Source organism: Elaeis guineensis, chromosome 12, assembly GCF_000442705.2.
Source record: "Elaeis guineensis isolate ETL-2024a chromosome 12, EG11, whole genome shotgun sequence".
In the NCBI taxonomy this organism is placed as follows: domain Eukaryota; kingdom Viridiplantae; phylum Streptophyta; class Magnoliopsida; order Arecales; family Arecaceae; genus Elaeis; species Elaeis guineensis.
This window is the reverse complement of record NC_026004.2, coordinates 5,617,439-5,637,903: the sequence shown is the minus strand read 5'-3', so window position 1 is coordinate 5,637,903 and position 20,465 is coordinate 5,617,439. Positions and strand designations below refer to the sequence as shown.

The 20,465-nt window shown below is 47.1% G+C and overlaps 1 pseudogene; it reads left to right on the top strand.

The window, feature by feature from the left end:
• Positions 1 to 2,141: 2,141 nt before the first annotated feature.
• On the top strand, positions 2,142 to 5,762 carry LOC140852927 (tubulin beta-7 chain-like; annotated as a pseudogene).
• The last annotated feature ends 14,703 nt before the right edge of the window (positions 5,763 to 20,465 follow it).

Below are 20,465 nucleotides of genomic sequence, written 5' to 3'. Positions count from 1 at the left end.
ATTATTTATTATACCGCCAAGATAGTTGAGATATATTTGACTTTCACAGATGACAATGCCACAATGTCTTGCTTCTTTGATGTCCAAGATATGACATCAGAGTCAAAAGAAAATGCATAGCCCGATATGCTCTTCATATCATCAATACTTCCGGCCCAATCACTATCATAAAATTCAAATAATTTTATATTATTATTTATGCTTCTTTCATACATGATGCCATAATTTTTTATTCCATTGATATATCTCAAGACTCTTTTTGACACCCCAAAGTATATCTTGCTTGACTTTTGCATGAATCTAGAAAGTAAACTTGATGAAAATATTATGTCCGATCTTGTAGTTGTGAGATACAATAAGCTTCCAATAATGCTTCTATATAGTGGTGCATTGGCTTTATCACTTTCATCTTTTTTTATGAACTTCTCATTTATCACTAAAGGTGTTGCCACAACATTGCAATTCTCCATTTTAAACTTCTTGAGAATGCTTTCTATATATTTCTTTTGACAAATAAAAATACAATCTTTTCTTGCTTGATTTTAATTCTCAAAAAATAATGGAGCAAACCCATATCATTCATTTCATACCTTCTCATCATATCTTCTCATCATATCATTTTTGAAAGCCAAAATCATATTCTTATTGTTACCGGTAATGATCAAATCATCAACATAAAGAGAGAATGTTATTACCTTGCTTCTTCACATAAAGTATTGGTTCACTTGGATTTCTTTGAAAATCTTTTTCATTAAAATAGGCATCAATTTGAGAATACCATGCTTGGAGTGCTTACTTCAACCCATACAATGCTTTCTTCAACTTGTACAATTTACTTTCGTGACCTTTGATGATGAAACCTTGAGGTTGTTCTATATAAATTTTTTCCTCCAATATCCCATTCAAAAATATCGATTTTATATCAAGTTGGTGTAGTTTTTAACCTTTGTGTGCTGTCATAGAAATGAGAGTTCTAATTGTGTCATATCGGACAATCGGTGTAAAAATTTTTTGATAATCAATCTCGGATAGTTGAGAGTACCATTTTGCTATCAATCTTGCTTTGTATCTTTGAATGGATCCATCCGGATTATGTTTTGTCATGTAGATCCACTTCAAGCCAATGACTTTCTTATCATTTGGTTTCTCCATGAGTTTTCAAGTTTTATTCTTCTCAATCACATTAATTTCTTCTTGCATTGTCTTGTTCCGCACTTCTTCATGTATAGCTTCTTTATAAGTTTTAGACTCAATCATGCAAAAGTTACAAGTGGTATAAATATCACTTAGGCTTTTCATTCTTGTGGGAGTGAAATTTGGAGATAAGCTTGAGCTTGAAGTTGGTGATGGACTTATATTTGGAGAAATTTGTGGTGAACCTTCATCCTCATTTTCTTCATTTTGGACATCATGAATTTCTTCATCAAGAGTAACAATATTTTTTTCAACTTTCTTATCCTTCCAATCTCAAGTAGCCTTCTCATTAAAAAGAATATCTTTTTTTATGATCACCTTGTTGTGCTTCAAGCTAAAAAGTCTATGACTTTTTGATTTAGAACTATAGCTAACAAAAATATATTTTTCATTTACTTCATCAAGTTTGTGCCTCCTCTCTTTTAGAATATGTGCATAGCATACACATTCAAAGATTTTGAAATACTTCACCGAAGACTTTCTATCGGATCAAGCTTCAAATGGTATTTTATTTTGGAGAACTTTTATTGGATATCTATTTATCAAATACACTGTCGTGACACTGCTTCCACCCAAAAAAAATTTGGAAGGCCTTTGTTTTTTAGCATAGATCTAAGCATCTCAAAAATAGTACGATTCTTTCTTTCGATAACTCTATTTTGTTTCAGTGTGTAGCCAACAGTCAATTGTCTTTGCAAACTAACATCTTCATAAAACTTCTCAAATTTATTTGAGTTGTATTCACCACCTCTATCACTTCTCAGCACCTTGATATAGTGCTCACTTTATCTTTCCATAAGATTTTTAAATTTCTTGAAGATGGTGAATGCCTCGGACTTATGCCTCATAAAGTACATCCATATCATTCTTGAGTAGTCATCAATAAAGGTAATGAAATAGATGTTATCGACATGAGAAGGAGTTTTCATAGATCCACATATGTCGGTATGAACAAGCTCCAACGATGCTTTGACTCTCCATGTATGCTCTTTTAAAAATACCTCTCGATGTTGTTTTTTAAGTGCATATCCTTCACAAATTTCTTTCTTGTCTTGTATTGCCGGTAGACCATACACCATATTTTTTTGATGTAGACTTCTCAAGCTTTGAAAGTTCAAGTGTCCATACTTTTTGTGCTATAGCCATGACTCATCATTCACCTCTATCTTCCATGCAATATTTTTTGCATAGTATAAAATAAGATGAAAGCTTCTATTTTTTTTCATATTGATATTTGCCATAAGTTACTTTTTCTCTCCTTTGTCATATATCTTACATCCATTATTTTCAAAGTGCACCATGTGCCCATGCTTAATCAATTATCCAACACTTAGAAGATTTTGTGTCAAGTCCGGATCAAGTAGAACATCATGGATGAACTTCGTCCCTTTCTTTATATCAATTGTAATTGTCCCTTTGCCTCTTATTTGGACTAGTGCACCATTTTTCATCTTGACTTATGAGATTGAAGAACTATCAATGTCAACAAAGATGGACTTGTCACCGGTCATATGGTTGCTAAATCCACTATCAAGGTACCATACATCATTTCTTTGCTCTTCCACAGTTTGACATGCATAGAATATGCTTTGGTCGTCTTCATTTTTTTTTGGAGAAGTGTGCTTGCTCACTTGTTTGGTACCTACAATCTTCTTAAACATGGCCAAACTTTTTACAATTATAACATTGGAGTTTTTTCCTAAACCAACAATCTTTTCAACATAAGAAGACTTTTTAGATATGTTGCACCTAGATTGAGTGCTTTCATCATTTTGATTTCTTGAAAAGTTATTTTTTTCCTTCTTCTTCCTCTCATATTTTTTCCTCTTCCTCTATTGTGGTTTCCATCTCTAAATAACTCCCCTTTAACTTGTCCATGACTAGATGATTTTCTTTAAAAATTTTTATCAAACATCTTGAGCTTAGATTAAAAGGCACTTTCTAATTAATGATGATTCTTTATGCCTAACCAATTTTTGCTCATGGGCTTCAAGAGATCCTATCAACTCATGAACATTTAAAGTAGAAAGATTTTTAGATTCTTCAACAATAATAACTATGGTATCAAACTTTATAGACAAACTAGCCAAAATTTTCTCATATATTCTTTGCTCGGTAATGGTTTCACCATAGCTCTTTATTTGATTAACAATCTCTATGATTTTGGAAAAGTAATCCTTTAACTTCTCATTTTCTTGCATTCTCAAATTATCTAACTCTCTTCTTAGAGTTTAAAGTTTGATAGTTTTTACCTTAGTATTTTCTTAAAATTTTTCTTGCAAGATATCCCATGCCTCCTTTGATTTGGTGGCTCTAATGATTCTTGAAAAATTCTTGTCGGACAACACTTATTGGATGAAGAAGAGGACTTTGGCATCCTTCTTTTTGTAGTCCTTCATTTGCTCCTTTTGTTAATTAGTTGGAGTAGATAGCTCTTCATACCCACTCTCTACCAAATCACAAATCTCTTGTGAAATGAAGAGGATTTTTATCTTGATGCTCCAATAATCATAGTTTTCTCCATCAAAAATAGAAATAGAAGGTTGATTAATGCTCATACATATGTTGCTTGAACTTTTCATGAAGATCTTCTTGAATGGTACTCTCTTTCTCACTTGTTGTCTTCAAACTCAAATCTTATTGACCTTCCTTGCTCTGATACCATTTTTGTTGGCTTTGTTTACCAACTTGATGAAATTTGGGAGGAGATTGAAGTGGAGAATGAGATGAAAAATTGGGGGAGAATATAAATTTGGGATTCTTTCTTTCTTTTTTCTTAGTACATAAGGCTTCTTATGTGTGAGGCTACTACATCCTACAAAAGTTCACACATCAATACATAAACCACTATGACAATATGAGCCAACTATATATGAGCCCATATACGAATCCAACATACAACTAAATCAAAAATTACATAACTTAGAAATTAAAAAGAACAAACATTATATTTTAACAAAACTGTCTTGGGCCGCATAATATTTTTCTATTTAAAAGCCACCTCGTCAGGGGAGAGAAAACCATGATCCCATATAAGTCAAAATTTCTTTTGATTCACAATCGATGTAGGATTAAAGGTGCCGTCCTCCCATAACAATCATGATAAGGCTAGTATGTGGGATATTTTTACTCATATTTTAATGTGTTTAGAGATGCTGAAGATGTTATTGTTCTATTATGCATTTGTATTTCAGATCTAAATTTTGATTGCCAAGCTTGCTAATTAACTAAGTGGTTATGAGAAATTATCTTGGACTCTGCGGGAATCTGATCGGATAATGCTCTAGATGCAGAGAATCTCATTAAAGATACTGGGATGTCTAGGTTGTGCCAGGGTGCCGCACCCAAGTGGGTGCAAGGCACTTTTATTTTGTATGCTGGGGTTATTAGAGTCTATGACAATACTCATGAGAGAAGAAAAGACAGAAGCACAAACTTGTAACAAAAATTTCCCCAATTTTTTTCCTAATTTTTTTCCTATTTAATACTTAGCGTTTCACCAAGGCTTCCTTCTTCATGTCTGCTACCGTTCTACGAATGTTTTATAGGTTAATTCTGATGACTCAATGGATAACTTCTAGTCGAATGGCGACCAAATAATGCAAGGATAGACTACCATTGAGTACGTCCTTGGGAATAAATAATTCCTAGTTTCTATCCGCATGTAAATGAGCTGCAGCATTAAAATTAAAATTAAAAATATATATATAACCAACTACGGGCACACCTAAAGCCAATGAATGCTCTGGAAAAATTCCCCGGCCAGCTGGCGACCTCAACCACCTCATCTCCAACACCACGAGCGGCGTCACCTGCTGTCTTCATTTCCCCGGCCAGCTGAATTCCAACCTCCAAAAGCTCGCCGTCAACCTCATCCCTTCCCCTGCCTCACTCAGCAAATGTGGGACCCCAAGAACATGATGTGCGCCGCCGACCCCGTCATGGCCGCTGCCTTACCCCCTCCACCATGTTCCGCCGCAAGATGAGCACCAAGGAGGCGAGCAGATATCAATGTCCAGAACAAGAATTCCTCCTACTTCTTCGAGTGGATCCCGACAATGTCAAGTCCAACGTCTGCGACATCCTGCCCACCGGCACGTTGATGTCGGCGACCTTCATGGGCAACTCGACGTCGATACAGGAGATGTTCCGGCGTGTCTCGGAGCAGTTCACGGTCATGTTCTGGCGAAAGGCCTTCTTGCATTGGTATACTGGGGAGGGGATGGACGAGATGGAATTTACTGAAGCGGAGAGTAATATGAATGATCTGGTGTCGGAGTACCAGCAATACCAGGATGCGATGGCTGAGGAGGAGGACGAGGGGTATGGCGATGAGGCCGGGCCAGAAAGTTAAATTGATGTTTTTTAAATTGATTTCGTGATTCAATTCATGTTGCTGCTGCTGATGGTGGTGTTGTGAGGTTTTGCTCATTCGATCCTGCTAATGGAGTAAGGGGTGTTAGCTGTACTGGTAGCTCCTCTAGCTCATCCGATCCTGCTAATAATGGAGTAAAGGGTGTCATCTGTTCATGATGATGAGGCTTGTATTTGAGATGTCTTTGCTCATATTATAAGAATGGGTATAGAGATGCTGAAGATGTTATTGTTTTATTATGCATTTGTGTTTCAGATGTAAATTTTGAATGCCAAGTAGATTTTTTCCCTAATTAACTAAGTGGTTATGGTAAATTATCTTGGACTCCGTAGGAATCTGATCAAATAATGCTTTACATGCAGAGGAGCTTATTGAAGATAAGTTTAGGTTGCGACAGGGTGCTGCACCCAAATGGGTGTCAGGGCTTTTTTATTTGGTATGCTGTGGTTATAAGGAAAAAAATTTTGTTGCAACAGTGACACCATGCCATATTTATAACAAATCAATGAAAACCTTGTATTTCACCAACTGCCTTATATTTCATCGATTCCCATGGATAATACCCCATACTATTCTTGTATTTCACCGATTCGCGATTTTTGATTGATTTGTTACAATGGTGATGGATATCACCGTTGCAATGAATATTTACTCCGTTATTAGGGCCTATGACAACACTCAAAAAGAACAAAAGATAGAAGCACATGGTTATATTGAAAATTTCCCGATTTTCCTAACGTTTTTCCCCATTTAATACTTAGCAATTCATCATGGCTTCTGTCTTCAGGTGTTCTGTAAATGTTTTATAGGTTAACTCTGATCAGTCAATGGATAACTTCTGGTCAAATGGCGATCAAATAATGCAAGGATAGACCACCTTTGATCAGTACTTGGGGCTAAATATTGCCTAGTTTGTATCCCCACGTATATGGGTTACGACATGAAAACAAAGATAACTACAGGCGCACCTAAAGCAAAAGAATACTCCGGGAAAATTACCAAACATTAATTATTATTCATTATTAGTCTACTTTATGAATACCGGCACAGGGCACATTTGATGCACACGAGATGGCAGAGATGATTGTCACAGATTAATCAAGAATTAAGTGATAAGCCAGGCTATTTTTCTTTCTTTGCCTTGTTTTGTTTCCTGCCAGCATTTGTGCATTTGCAATGTGCATGATGAGGGCCGAGATGGACAGGTGAGATATCAAGATCCTTTTAAATGTATCCTCACTTGTAACTGAACTGGGCCCTTCGACCATTAGAGAGAATCCAAACTCTAATAGTAATGGTCCATCCGTTATTTCTGTATTTTTTTCGTAGATTTATCACCGATCTTGTTCTCCTAACATTTTCCTTTTTTTGTTGGGGACCATTTAACCATACCTTTTTTTTAAAAAAATAAATTTTAATGTTCTTGCAGAACTATTGATTCCAGTAGATTCTTTATCTTCTTGGCACTATGAAGTGGTCCACAGCCTTCTATTTGGTCTTGCCTGCCAATATTGGGACTTTGTTGATTTTTCAAACGGGAAATGCGTATGTTCAGAAGGAGTGGTGAGGTTGATGAGAAGAGAAAAAAAGGTACCTGTTGGGATATACCGATCGACTCCATCCGACCGATCGACTCCGTCCGACCGACCGACTTCGTCCGACCAACCGACCAACTCCGCCCGACCGACGGTGGGCGACACCAACAGCGACTACCGACTGTGCCCCGATCGGAGCGGATCGGCCTAACGAGCCTACGTCGCCTCCGATCACCTGAGAGCCGACCCCCCGTCACCGACTTCCTATCGGGTGGGACACCACCGACTCACCATTAGTTTGGATGACTGATGTCCCACCTCTACAGGCCCTCCTAGACGCCGAATGAGCGGCATGGGCTGCAGTCCCATCAAGTAAACGCCGTACGAACGTCAGAGGGCATTGTCCTGCCAGGAAGCCTGGGGCGCTGTCCTGCTAAGGACGTGAATTAATTTCTAGGACCTGTCAGCTTTGTCAATGACGTGACAACCTCCGACGATTTGATAACTCTCCAGTTGTCTACATCACCGACGGCGAGGCCATACCACCTCCTACTATAAATCGGGGAAGGCAACAGTGCTAGAGGTCCTTCCGAAAAACTCTTAAGCTCTCCCTCTCTCTCTCTCTCTCGTAGAGCTCCTTGTCTCCTTTTCACTGTTGCCCAGTCTCCTCTCTGACCTGACCGTCAGAGGGTCTCCGCCGGAGCCGCCTTCGGTCAGTGTGGACTTTCTTTTGCAGGCGCTCGTTCCCGGCAACCAGGCGACGAGGGGATTGACCGCAACAGATTGGCGCGCCAGGAAGGGGGGCAGCGCAACGGTACTTTGTCCCCATGAAATTCGAGATGATAAAGACAAGAGCTCAACGATCGAGGATCACTGGATCGGCGAGGCACTCTTCCCGTCGGGAAGAGGCCTTCCCTCCACCCTCCATGGCGGAACCCAGCTCTCCGCATCCCGCAGTGACCACGGAGGCACAGATCGCGGCAATAGTTCGGCAAATGACTGTGCTGACAGACGCGGTCAAAAGCCTTCAGCAACCACCGATCCGGCTGCAGCCTTCTCCGGGCGAGCAACGACGGCACGTCCGATACCCTCTAGGAGCAGCCGTCGACGCCCGCACCGATCACCGTCGCCTTCTCCGGAGCCCCTGTCACGCCGCTCCCATCGGGAGGAGCGTCCACAGCGTGATGCCCGTCGGTCTCGACGGCCCTCCCCTTCCCAGCTGGAACGAGCGAGGAAGGAGAAGCGACCGTGAACACCGTCCGCCTCTCTCTCGGACTCCTCCGGAGACTCCACACCTGGGGTCTCCCAGCACCGACGGATCGACGACTACGAACGCAGGTTCGACGAGATCGACCGTCGGCTTGCCCAGTTGCAAGTGGACGGACAGAAGTCCTCGAGCGACGTTGACTTCCAGACCATCCAACCTCTCTCCCGACTCATCCTTGACGAACCGATCCTCAGTCGGTTCAAGATGCCACACGTGGAGCCCTACGACGGCTCCACCGACCCAATCGACCACCTGGAGAGCTACAGAGCTCTCATGACGATCCAAGGGGCAACCGACACTCTCCTTTGCATCGGCTTCTCCACCATGCTATGCAAAGCTGCCAGGGCCTGGTACTCCGATCTTCGATCGAAAAGTATTCACTCCTTCAGGCAGCTTGAGCACTCCTTCGTGGCCCACTTCAGCACCAGTCGAAAGTCGCCCCGAACATCGGACAGCCTTTTCTCTCTTAAACAAGGAGAAAATGAAACGCTTCGACACTTCGTGGCGCGATTCAATGCGGCCACACTCGAGGTTCGGGACCTCAATGAGGACATGGCCGTCTCGGCTATGAAGCGCAGGCTAAGGGCGTCTCGGTTCACCTACTCCCTGGACAAAACCCTCCCCCGAACGTACGCTGAGCTGCTGGAGCACGCATACAAGTACATGCGCACCGATGAGGGAGCTTCCGACCGGCGTTTGGCCGAGCCCAAAGGCCCGAAGGAGAAGCGGAGGAAGGGTCGGGAGCCTGCTGTGCCTGGCAGGCCCCCGACCGACGGTCGGGTCTCACCCCCACGATGGAACCAGGGGTCACCCCGACAGTGGAGTCCAAGGCCGACACACCCCAGGTACGATTCTTACACTCCCCTCTCTGCTCCTCGTGCACAGATTTTGATGGAAATCAAAGGGGAAGAGTACCTGCGACGACCTCCGCCTCTGAAAGCAAAGGGCCTCGACCGGCGAAAATACTGTCGATTCCACCGGGGCCACGGCCACAATACCGAGCAATGCATTCAACTTAAGGATGAAATCGAAGCTCTCATCCACCGGGGATATCTCGATAAATTTTGGAGGAACCCGCCGACCCAACCAATTGCCGACCGACGACCCCAGCCGATCGAAGAAGCGACTAATAACCGACCTACGGTCGGGGTCATCAATATGATTTCCAAATGACTGAGCCCGGGGATGTCTGCTGGAGGGAAGCCGGCGAAGAAGCTACGTCTGGATGATGTAATTACTTTTACAGAAGAAGATGTTCGGGGTATCCAAACCCTCCATGATGACACTGTTGTTGTCTCGGCAACAATAGCGAATTACGATGTAAAAAAAATCTTTGTAGATAATGGAAGTTCAACGAACGTTTTATTTTACTCGACCTTCTCCCGGATGCGACTATCGGCCGACCGACTCAAAAGAATCTCTACGCCCCTGATAGGCTTTGCTGGAGATGCTGTCGCAGTGGAAGGAGAGGTCACCCTGCCCGTGATGGTTGGAACTGAACCACGACAAAGCACAGTTCACCTGACTTTTACGGTCGTCCAAGTGCCCTCGACCTACAACGCCATACTTGGAAGACCCAGACTAAACGCCCTCAAGGCGATAGTTTCGACGTATCATCTCCTGGTTCGATTTCTGACCAAAAATGGCGTCGGAGAGATGCACGGAGATCAACACCTCGCCCGTCGATGCTTTCAGATCTCTGCTCGAAGTGACGAACCGAGGGGCCCCCTGACGGTCGACAAGCTGGACCAACGGGTAGAAGAAGAGCGGGGCGAGCCGGCCGATCAGCTCGTTCCCATCGCAATAGCGGGAAACCCCGACCAAAAGGTGTGGGTCGGGTCTCAATTATCCGACCCCGAGCGACGACATTTGGCAGAGCTACTGAAGGCAAATACCGACGTATTCGTCGGGTGGGCAGCGGATATGCCGGAAATTCCCCCAGAGATGATGACCCACCGACTCAACATCGACCCAGCGATGAGGCCGGTAAGGCAGAAGAAAAGGTCTTTCGCTCCAGAAAGACAGAAGGCCATTGATGAGGAGGTGGATAAGCTACTTGAGGCAGGCTTCATCAGGGAGACCACCTATCCCGATTGGCTCGCCAACATCGTAATGGTGAAAAAAGCCAACGGAAAGTGGAGGATCTGCATCGACTACACCGACTTGAATCGGGCCTATCCAAAGGACAGCTTTCCACTTCCGAAGATCGACCAGCTGGTGGATACGACGTCCGGTTATCGACTGCTCAGCTTCATGGATGCTTTCGTAGGGTACAATCAAATCCGGATGGCGCCCGAAGATGAGAAACACACCGCCTTCGTGACCGCCAAGGGCCTCTACTGCTACAGAGTAATGCCTTTCGGACTGAAGAACGCTGGCGCCACCTACCAACGACTAGTCAACAAGGTCTTTAAAGACCAGATCGGGCGCAACATGGAAGTGTATGTCAACGACATGCTGGTGAAAAGTTCACAAATTTCGGATCATGTGCGGGATCTCGAGGAAACCTTCCGCACTCTATGACGACACCGAATGAAGCTGAACCCGACCAAGTGCGCCTTCGGAGTGACCTCGGGGAAGTTCCTTGGGTTCCTCATTTCGCAACGGAGAATCGAGGCCAACCCTGAGAAAATCAAGGCCATCGTCGATATGCAACATCCAGACACCAAGAAGGAGGTGCAGCGGCTCAACGGAAGGATCATCGCGCTCAACCGATTCATTTCTCGATCGGCTGAGAGATGTCTCCCGTTCTTCAAAACCCTGCGACAAGCCAAGCATTTCTCCTGACCGGACGAGTGCCGACAAGCCTTCGAAAAATTGAAGAAATACATAGCTTCTCCGTCGCTCCTTGTAAGACCAGAGGTCGGGGAGATCCTGTATCTTTACTTGGCTATCTCCCCGGAGGCAGTTAGTTCGGTGCTCGTCCGAGAGAACGAGAACCAAGTTCACCAACCGATATATTATGTCAGCAAAGTCTTCACGAAGCTGAGACTCGGTACTCGAAGGCAGAAAAAATGATTTTCGCTCTGGTCATTTCAGCGTAGTGACTCCGTCCGTACTTTCAGGCACACGCTATCGTGGTCCTCACCGACCAACCCCTGAGAGCCATCTTGCACCACCCTGACACATCGGGATGGCTGGTGAAGTGGACTGTGAGACTGAGTGAATTCGACATCCAATACCGGCCGTGACCTGCTCTCAAAGCTCAGGTTCTGGCCGACTTCATCGCCGAATGCCCGACGACCGACCTACCGTCGGGGGAGGGGAGCCCTGTGGAGGTCGGGACCTCCGACTGTGACTCCGATTCGGCCTGGGTGTTGCACATCGACGGAGCTTCCAACGCTCAGGGGAGTGGGGCCAGTTTCCTGCTCACCAACTCGGAAGGAGTGGTTACCGAGCATGCCCTCCGATTCGGCTTCAAAGCCTCCAACAATCAGGCCGAGTATGAGGCACTCGTCACGGGCTTAAAATTGGCACTGGAGCTCGGGGTCGACCGACTCAAAGTCTTCTCCGACTCTCAACTGATCGTTGGGCAAATCAGAAGCGAGTTCGAAACGCGAGATCTGACCATAGCCAAATACCGCCAAAAAGTAAAAGATCTCATGGCGCCCTTCAAGTACTTCGAGATCTCCCACATCCCCAGGGCGAAAAATGCTCGGGCCGACGTGCTCTCCAGACTCGCGACATCTGACTATGGCACCTTGGGCCGGACGTTCGTGAAAAGTCTTGAACGGCCGAGCATCGACCAGGTCGAAGAGGTGTTGCAATTGGCGACGGGGCCGAGCTGGATGGACCCGATCGCTCAGTACCTGACCGACGGATCTACCCCTGAAGACCCTGCGGAAGCCAAGCGACTCCGGTGGGTGGCTTCCCAATATGTGATGATCGACGGCCGACTATACAAAAGGTCATTCTCCCTTCCCCTGCTGAAGTGCCTGGGATCGACCGACGCGGACTATGCCCTCAGGGAACTACATGAAGGAATCTGTGGCGATCACTTGAGGGGCAAGTCCTTAGCTTACAAAGTCCTGCGACAGGGCTACTACTGGCCCACTATGAAGAAGGACGCCGTCGAGTTGGTTCGGAGGTGCGAACCGTGCCAAAGGTATGCCAACGTACAACACCGACCCGCCAGCCGGCTTGCTCCGATCATCGCCCCGTGGCCCTTCGCCCAGTGGGGAATCGACATACTCGGACCTTTTTCTCCGGCATCCGGACAATGGAAATTCATCATCGTCGCGATTGACTACTTTACTAAGTGGGTAGAGGCTGAACCCTTAGCACAAATCACTGAGCGAAAGATGGAGGACTTCGTACGGAAGTCCATCATTTTTCGGTTCGGACTGCCAAACACCATCGTTACTGACAATGGGCGACAGTTCGACAACTAGGACTTCAGAGACTTCTGTGCAAGATTTCAAATCACGCACCGACTGACCTCGATCGGACATCCACAATCCAACGGTGAGGTCAAGGTGACCAATCGGACCATACTGCATGGGCTCAAAACCTGACTGAATGAAGCCAAGGGCCTCTGGGTCGAGGAGCTGAACTCCATCCTGTGGGCGTACCGGACGACACCCCGGGTCCCGACCGGGGAATCGCCTTTCAACCTGGCCTAGGAACGGAGGCCATGATCCCGCTGGAGATCGGGCTGCCATCAACTAGGGTTGAGTAGTATCGTGAGCCGGACAACTCCGAGTGTCGGAGGGCCGACTTGGACCTCTTACCCAAACTCCGACGCGAGGCACAACTTCGTATGGCCTCGTATCGACAAAAGGTGGCCCGATATTACAACACCAGGGTCAAGCCGAAGCTCTTCCGACCTGGAGACCTGGTTTTGAGAAAGGCGGAGGTCTCAAAACCCCTGGACCGGGGGAAGTTGTCCCCGAACTGGGAGGGACCCTACAAGATAGCCGACACCTATGGACCGAGAGCTTACCGGCTGGAGACCCTAGAAGGGACGGCCATCCCGCAGACTTGGAACACTGACAATCTGAGGTTGTACTATCAGTGAACTCTGTATCTCCCCATTTGGAATACGAACTCAGTTTTAAACTTCAGAGTCTGGAATTTCGACTCTTCGACTGTTGTTTGGCGCCTGTCGAGGGATGCGAGTCCCCGACGTTCCAACTCGGACTTGACGGTCCACTACGGACCGACAGAGCGACCGCCAACGATGTATTGGACACTTAAAGGACCGACGCATCTGCGACGGCGGGAGTTACACTCCTACATCTAAAAATCTCGGCCAAAGCGATCGAACAAGAATGATTGGCCGACTTGCCGACCCAGCTCCAGTCGGGAAAGGCAAAGCACCGACGCAACCGACGTTGCGTTCGCGACTTACCGACTGGATCGAGACCGGTCGAAGGATATTCGGCTTGCCACCATTTATCACATGGTGCGATGTAAGTACCCGACCAAAGTCTAGGTAGTGGGAACTCGACTTACCATCGCTTTCCCGACCAAACACGTCGGTGCAGTACGATGATGTACCAGACGTGATCCGACTGATTGCATCGGACGACATTTGGGTCACCAGAGTGCGCCCAAAGGTCGGTCGACCTTCGTCCCCACAAACGACCTCCAACTCCTTTAGCACGACCGACTCAACGGACTCGTGCCCGAAAGTCGGTCGACCCCCGACCCATACCAAGACGACGTATGTTCGACTCTGGCATCCGATTTACGACCTAACGACGGGCGTTCGGTTCGGGTCTTGGGTCGGGCGGTTAATGGTCGGAGTTCGTCTTGCTTACCCTATAACGTACTACCGACTATCTCGACTAACGACCTAGGATGTCGTTGAGTGTCCTAATACGGTACGTCGGGACTGCAACTCTCCGACCTTATGACCCCACGACTACAAGTACATCCTGACAGGCAAGAAAAAGAAGTCGAAAAGAAAATCAGAAATTTCTTAAGTCCATTTAAGTCTACAAAATCGGGTTGAAGCCCGGTTACAAGTGCGCAAAGAAAAACAAAAAACAACAAAGGAAGATAAGGCCGCGATCATCCTTCAGAGTCAATCTCTTCGACTGATGAAAGCTCGGGGATGACCGGTGTATCCACAATGATCGGCACTGGGTCGACGGTCGACGCTGGATCGACGGTCGGTGCTGGATCGACGGTCGGTGCTGGATCATGGGTCGGAGCCTGGTCAGGAGTCAGGACCGTCTCTCCTTCGGCGATCTGCTCTGGGATGGCCTCTCCCACCGCAGCGGCGTCTCTCGACGATGGGTCGGCCATCTCTTCCGTAGCTTGGTCCTCGACCCCCGGTGGAATGATACCGCTGAGGTTTAGCTCCGGGTACAAGGCTTGGACTGCATTCCGACCGTCTTCGTACCCCACCCGGTACGATGCAAAGCCGGTCTCCAGTAGCTCCTCCCAATACCTGTCGGAGCCACGAAAGTCGTTCACCGCCCGACTCAGTGACTCCTTCGCCGACCTCGCCTCCGCTTCCACCCGATCGAGAGAGCCCTTCGCCAACTCTGCCTCGGCCTTCACTATGTCAGCATCGGCCTGCGCAAACGACAAGTCCTCCTCAGCCTTGGCGAGGTTCTCTAGACTAATCCGGAGCTGCTCGCGTTCGGCCTCGAGCTCGGCGGCGACGCCGTCCCGTTCGCGCCGCAGACGGTGCGCAGTCCGACCCTTGCACTTGGCTTCCTTTCGGGCCGACTTGAGTTCGGACCCGAGACGAGAGACCTCGTCTTCCAGCCTCGCCTCCCGATCGGTCGACTGCTTTAGGTGTTCGACCAGCACCGCCTTGTCGGCTTCGGTGGCCGTCGCCCTGTCCTTCCAGGCCGCCCGGATGTTCCCGAACCTTCGGTACCCGGCCTCAAGTTCGGACATGGTATAAATCAGCTGCAAACGTGGACGCTACGTCAGAAAAATGAAATAATGAAAATAGTAAGAAGGAAAGAGACGAAGTGGAACTTACCCCGACCATGGTCGGGTAGAATGAAGATAGCATCTCGGTCACCTGCCGAGACTTCAGGACCTCCACGTCGGCTGGGAGAAGGATTCCCTGGCATAACCTCCTGGCCAAGTTGTGGTCGGCCAGGGTCGACGCTCCTTCGGAGGCCTGAGCACCGGGTGACGCAGCGCGATTTCCCGACCTTGGGTCGTCGGCGGGGGCCATCGGGGCTTTCCCCCGATCGGCCGCCCCAGCCCGTAGATCGGATAAGGAGGGGATGCTCGAGCTTGACTGAGCACCCTCGTTGCAGCTGCAGACGCCATCGGATGATGTTCGGGTTCCCGAACGGCGTCCGATGCCACTCTCATCGGCGAAGCCGCCGACGTTCCTTCAGCCGCTTCCTCCGCCGGCTGCTCCTTCGGTTGCACCGTCGGAGCCGAAAGTGCAATCACCAGCTCCGACCGGTCGGTTGCCGACGCTGTGACTGTCGGCGCCGCTGTTGAGGATTTCTTCGGCGGTCGTGAGGGTCCGGCCCCAGACACCGGCCTCTTCCTCGTCGCATATTGTCTGATTTCAGCATCGGTTGGCCTCATCCTCGGTGGTGTCCCTGCGATTCCGATAAGAGGATCGATATATGCTCGAGAACAAATGCCAAATAAAAAGACAACCGAGGGATCGGGCGATACCTAGACGGGGGACCAGGCTCAGGCCAGCATCATAGAGGGCTTGTTCGGTAACAAGCTCCCTCTGCTTCGGGATCGATATGTCTTTGAGTCGGTGGAAGTCCTCCCGGTCGTCCGCCTCCACTCGGCTGTTCTCATTTGCCTCGGTTTGAGGCACACCCCAGTGAGAAGGGAAGCCCCAGGGAGAAGAAGAAGAAACAAAGAAAAACTGGTTCTTCCACCCGTGGATGGACGATGGAAGACCAGTGATGAAGGAAAGACCCTTTCGGAGGTTGAAGAGCCACCACCCTCGGACCTTAGGGTGGGGTCGGAGGACAAAGAATGCCCGGAAGAGAGAAATCCAAGGGTTGGTCGGCAGGAGCTGACACAACAGGGCGAAGCTGATTATCAGCCAAACCGAGTTCGGCGCCAGTTGCGCCGGACAGAGTCCGTAATAATCTAGCAGATTCCGAACGAACTCCAAAATCGAAAGCGGAAGACCAGCCCGGAGGTCCTCGACGTACAATGCCACCTGGCCCACGGGCGGGTTGTTAACCCGACCCCCGGCCCCTGGGGCGAAAAGTCGGAATTGCTCCGGGATATGATACTGATCCTGAAGCCGATCAACATTCGGCCCCGAAAGCAAGAAAACCTCAACTTCCAGAGTCGACCGAAGGTCATCGGTCGGGTCTTCCGACCGAGCCTCCTGAGGTGAGGTTCTGGCCATGACACCAGAACCAAGAAGAAGACAAGACCGAAGAAGAAGGAGAAGGAAAAGAAAGGGTTTTAAGGAAAGCAAGAACAAAGCAGAAGGGGGCACAAACCCCGGACGAACCCTTGCGAGAGTGGGGGTGGGGGCAGCTGCCGGCGATGATGGAGAGACCGTTTGGGCAGAGTCTCCACAGCGAAACCGTCAGAAATGAAGCTTCGAGTACAAGTGGCCCCATATATATAGGGATGTTCGACGGTCGGGATGTCGCCGCGCCGACCAAGACTTCTCGGATGGGCGACACGTGGCAGCATCCGGGCCCTCTTTCGGTCCGGTGGTTCGGCGCACCCATCCCGGAAGGGCCACGTCGCCTTCATTAATGCGAAGGATGCCGGCCCAACAACCTCTGACGCGTGGCGGAAGGGCGCGATTCAGAATTAAATCACCCGCGGTGATTCGCATCCCCGATGGGATGCTTGGCAGCGGCCCGCACTCCCAAAACCGACGCTGGATGACGGTTTGCGTTCCCCAAAAGGCGCCGGACACCCGATCGCCTGACATCGGATCGTCCGGCACCCGATCGCCTAACATCGGATCGTCCGACACCCGATCGCCTAACGTCGGATCGTCCGGCACTCGATCGTCTGACACCCGATCACCTGACACCGGATCGTCCGGCACCCGATCGCCTGACACCGGATCGTTCGGCACTCGATCGTCCGACACCTGATCGCCTGACACCGAATCGTCCGACACCCGATCGCCTGACATCGGATCATTCGGCACCCGATCGCCTGACACCGGATCGTTCGGCACTCGATCGTCTAACACCCGATCGCCTGACACCGGATTGTCTGACGTCGCGTCATCGAACAACGGGACACCTGACATCGATTTGCCCAAATCGTCCGTCGGTAAGATCAGCAAACTTGGGCCGGGATGCAGTAAAGATTCCACTCCTTTCGCCCAACATCCCACTCGCATGGAGATGCGGGCCAATGCGACATCAGGCTCAAGAGTGGGGGGGCAACTGTTGGGATATACCGACCGACTCCATCCGACCGACCGACTCCGTCCGACCGACCGACTGACTTCATCCGACCGACCAACTCCGTCCGACCGACGGTGGGTGACACCAACAGCGACTACCGACTGTGCCCCGACCGGAGCGGATCGGCCTAACGAGCCTACGTCGCCTCCGATCGCCTGAGAGCCGACCCTCCGTCACCGACTTCCTATCGGGTGGGACACCACCGACTCACCATCAGTTTGGATGACTGATGTCCCACCTCTACAGGTCCTCCTAGACGCCGAATGAGCGGCATGGGCTGCAGTCCCATCAAGTAAATGCCGTATGAACGTCAGGGGGCATTGTCCTATCAGGAAGCCTGGGGCGCTGTCCTGCTAAGGACGTGAATTAATTCCTAGGACCTGTCAGCTTTGTCAACGATGTGACAACCTCCGATGATTTGACAACTCTCCAGTTATCTACATCACCGACGGCGAGGCCATACCACCTCCTACTATAAATCGGAGAAGGCAACAGTGCTAGAGGTCCTTCCGAAAAACTCTGAAGCTCTCCCTCTCTCTCTCTCTCTCTCTCGTAGAGCTCCTTGTCTCCTTTTCACTGTTGCCCAGTCTCCTCTCTGACTTGACCGTTGGAGGGTCTCCGCCGGAGCCGCCTTCGGTCAGCGTGGACTTTCTTTTGCAGGCGCTCGTTCCCGACGACCAGACGATGAGGGGATTGGCCACAACAGTACCAAGTCATCCTCAATTGATTGCTACCCAAGGATAATACAAAGTTACCAGGCATCAATATTGCGTTAACAATGAAGAGATATTAGCTATCTCTATGGTTGACTAACATTAATGGGATGAGTCAAGATTTTATTTTTATCCTAGCTGGAATAGGAGACACCAGAAGTTTGCATGTCCCATCTAGCTGTGGTCTTCCACAGTGGGTGCCAACTTGTCAAATTAGGCAAGTCCGACAGGGTGGTGCCCGATCGATGACCTGGATTCATATTCTACCGACACAGCAGTGGATGGTTGGGTTGAGGTTAACCCTCCTCTTTTCTCGAAGGGAAAAAAATTGTGGTCTTGAACAATGATCTTAAGATCACCGAAACAAGATAATTTGGTGTCTGTCGAAGGAATTTGCTGATGCCCATCCAACTTTTGGATATATCATATTGGTCCTTAAGACAAAACTATAATTAACTACTCATTTTGTGCACTTATTTTGATATTTTTAACTAAAAAGTTATTTAAGATATGGTAAAAGAAAATACTAAAAATTGACCAATATTGGTTGACCCGGGAGATAGCAAAGGGTCAAGTTTTTATGTATTGGAAGTCGATATCTTAATCAGGATCCTGTCAAAGATCAAAATCGTGCTAGTGACTTAATAGAAGACTTGGTAGGATAAGCCTTGCTAACCTAGTAAGACACTGCTTCGCGTGGAATTCAGAAGGGTTGTCTGAACAATAGTTCATTGGATATCTACTTTGATTAGGTCATAAAAGTTTCCAAAATTAAACCTCCGCTTATAGAGAATTTTATAAAAACTCTAATTATTTTTTTGTTTTAGCAAAAAAGGGTTGCCTTCTTTCTTTCTTTCTTTTTTTCCACAAACGCAATTCATTTTTTTTCTTTTTTAAATACCTTCAAAAAATAATTTCACCACTCCACTGGAAATGAGTCACATTTTAGTTTAGTTGATGAACACACTAATCATGGATGCGAACTTGTAATACAGGTTAATGTACATTTAAAGAGTTTTTTGTAATGGTTAGGAGAGCAATACGTGCAAGGCCCCAAATTTTATATGCATGTAAGGCCTATGAAGCAAATTTTATATCCATTGTAGTGTAGATTTGCACCTGGAGTGTCATGCTATTATAATTATCTACCCATTCTTTTAGAAAAAGCAATCTTACTCCAAATACTATATCAAAGTTTGTGATGTATCCAACTGGTCAACCTTATAGTGAAAATAAAATTTTTGTTGCATGTCGAAACTAATCCACATCTTTAAAAAATGTTGCTCCTTCAGTATTTTAATATGGATGCTAGAGATCTGACATTACTCAGGAAACTAATAATGCTATTCATGATTTTAGAAGGAAACAATTTCTCTGAGGAGAACCCAGAAATGTACCTAAAAAAGAACGTCAAACCAGGTTGTCTTTTTTAACCAATTGATTCAAAATAGGCATTATGGTCTTAAAAAAAAAAAAAATCGTGGCATATTGAACCTAACACACATCTTAAATATTAATTAACCTCCATATATCCAAGATGGTCGTTGAAGACCTAACATTACCCAACTACTTAAGTGGTTTGGATTTAATTTTGTTCTTTCCAAGAGAAAATATTTACGCAGCAACTAAAAACCTTCCATTCCTAATAAAAATTCGAATCTAAAGCTTCATCTGATTTTGATGAGAATAAGATTTCATCTTAAAATACTACAGCAGACGTGGCAATAATTCGATTGACAGAACAAAGGAGGTGTGGAACAAGAATAAGTGCTCATAGAACAAAGCAGAGCTATATAGGTCACTGTAAAACAATATATATATATAAATACCAGAGCTACAAATCGAATAAAATATCTACAGAACATCAAGAACAACAGCCAATTAAGTTGGTCCCCACGCTAGAAAATATCTGCGGAATAGACAACAAACTCAGTCGATATGTCTTTGAAATGTACGACAAAACCAACACGTGCTTGGAATTTTTTGTCTTTGTATCTTAATTTAAAGAGCTGATATCTTGCATCATATGCAATCTTTCAA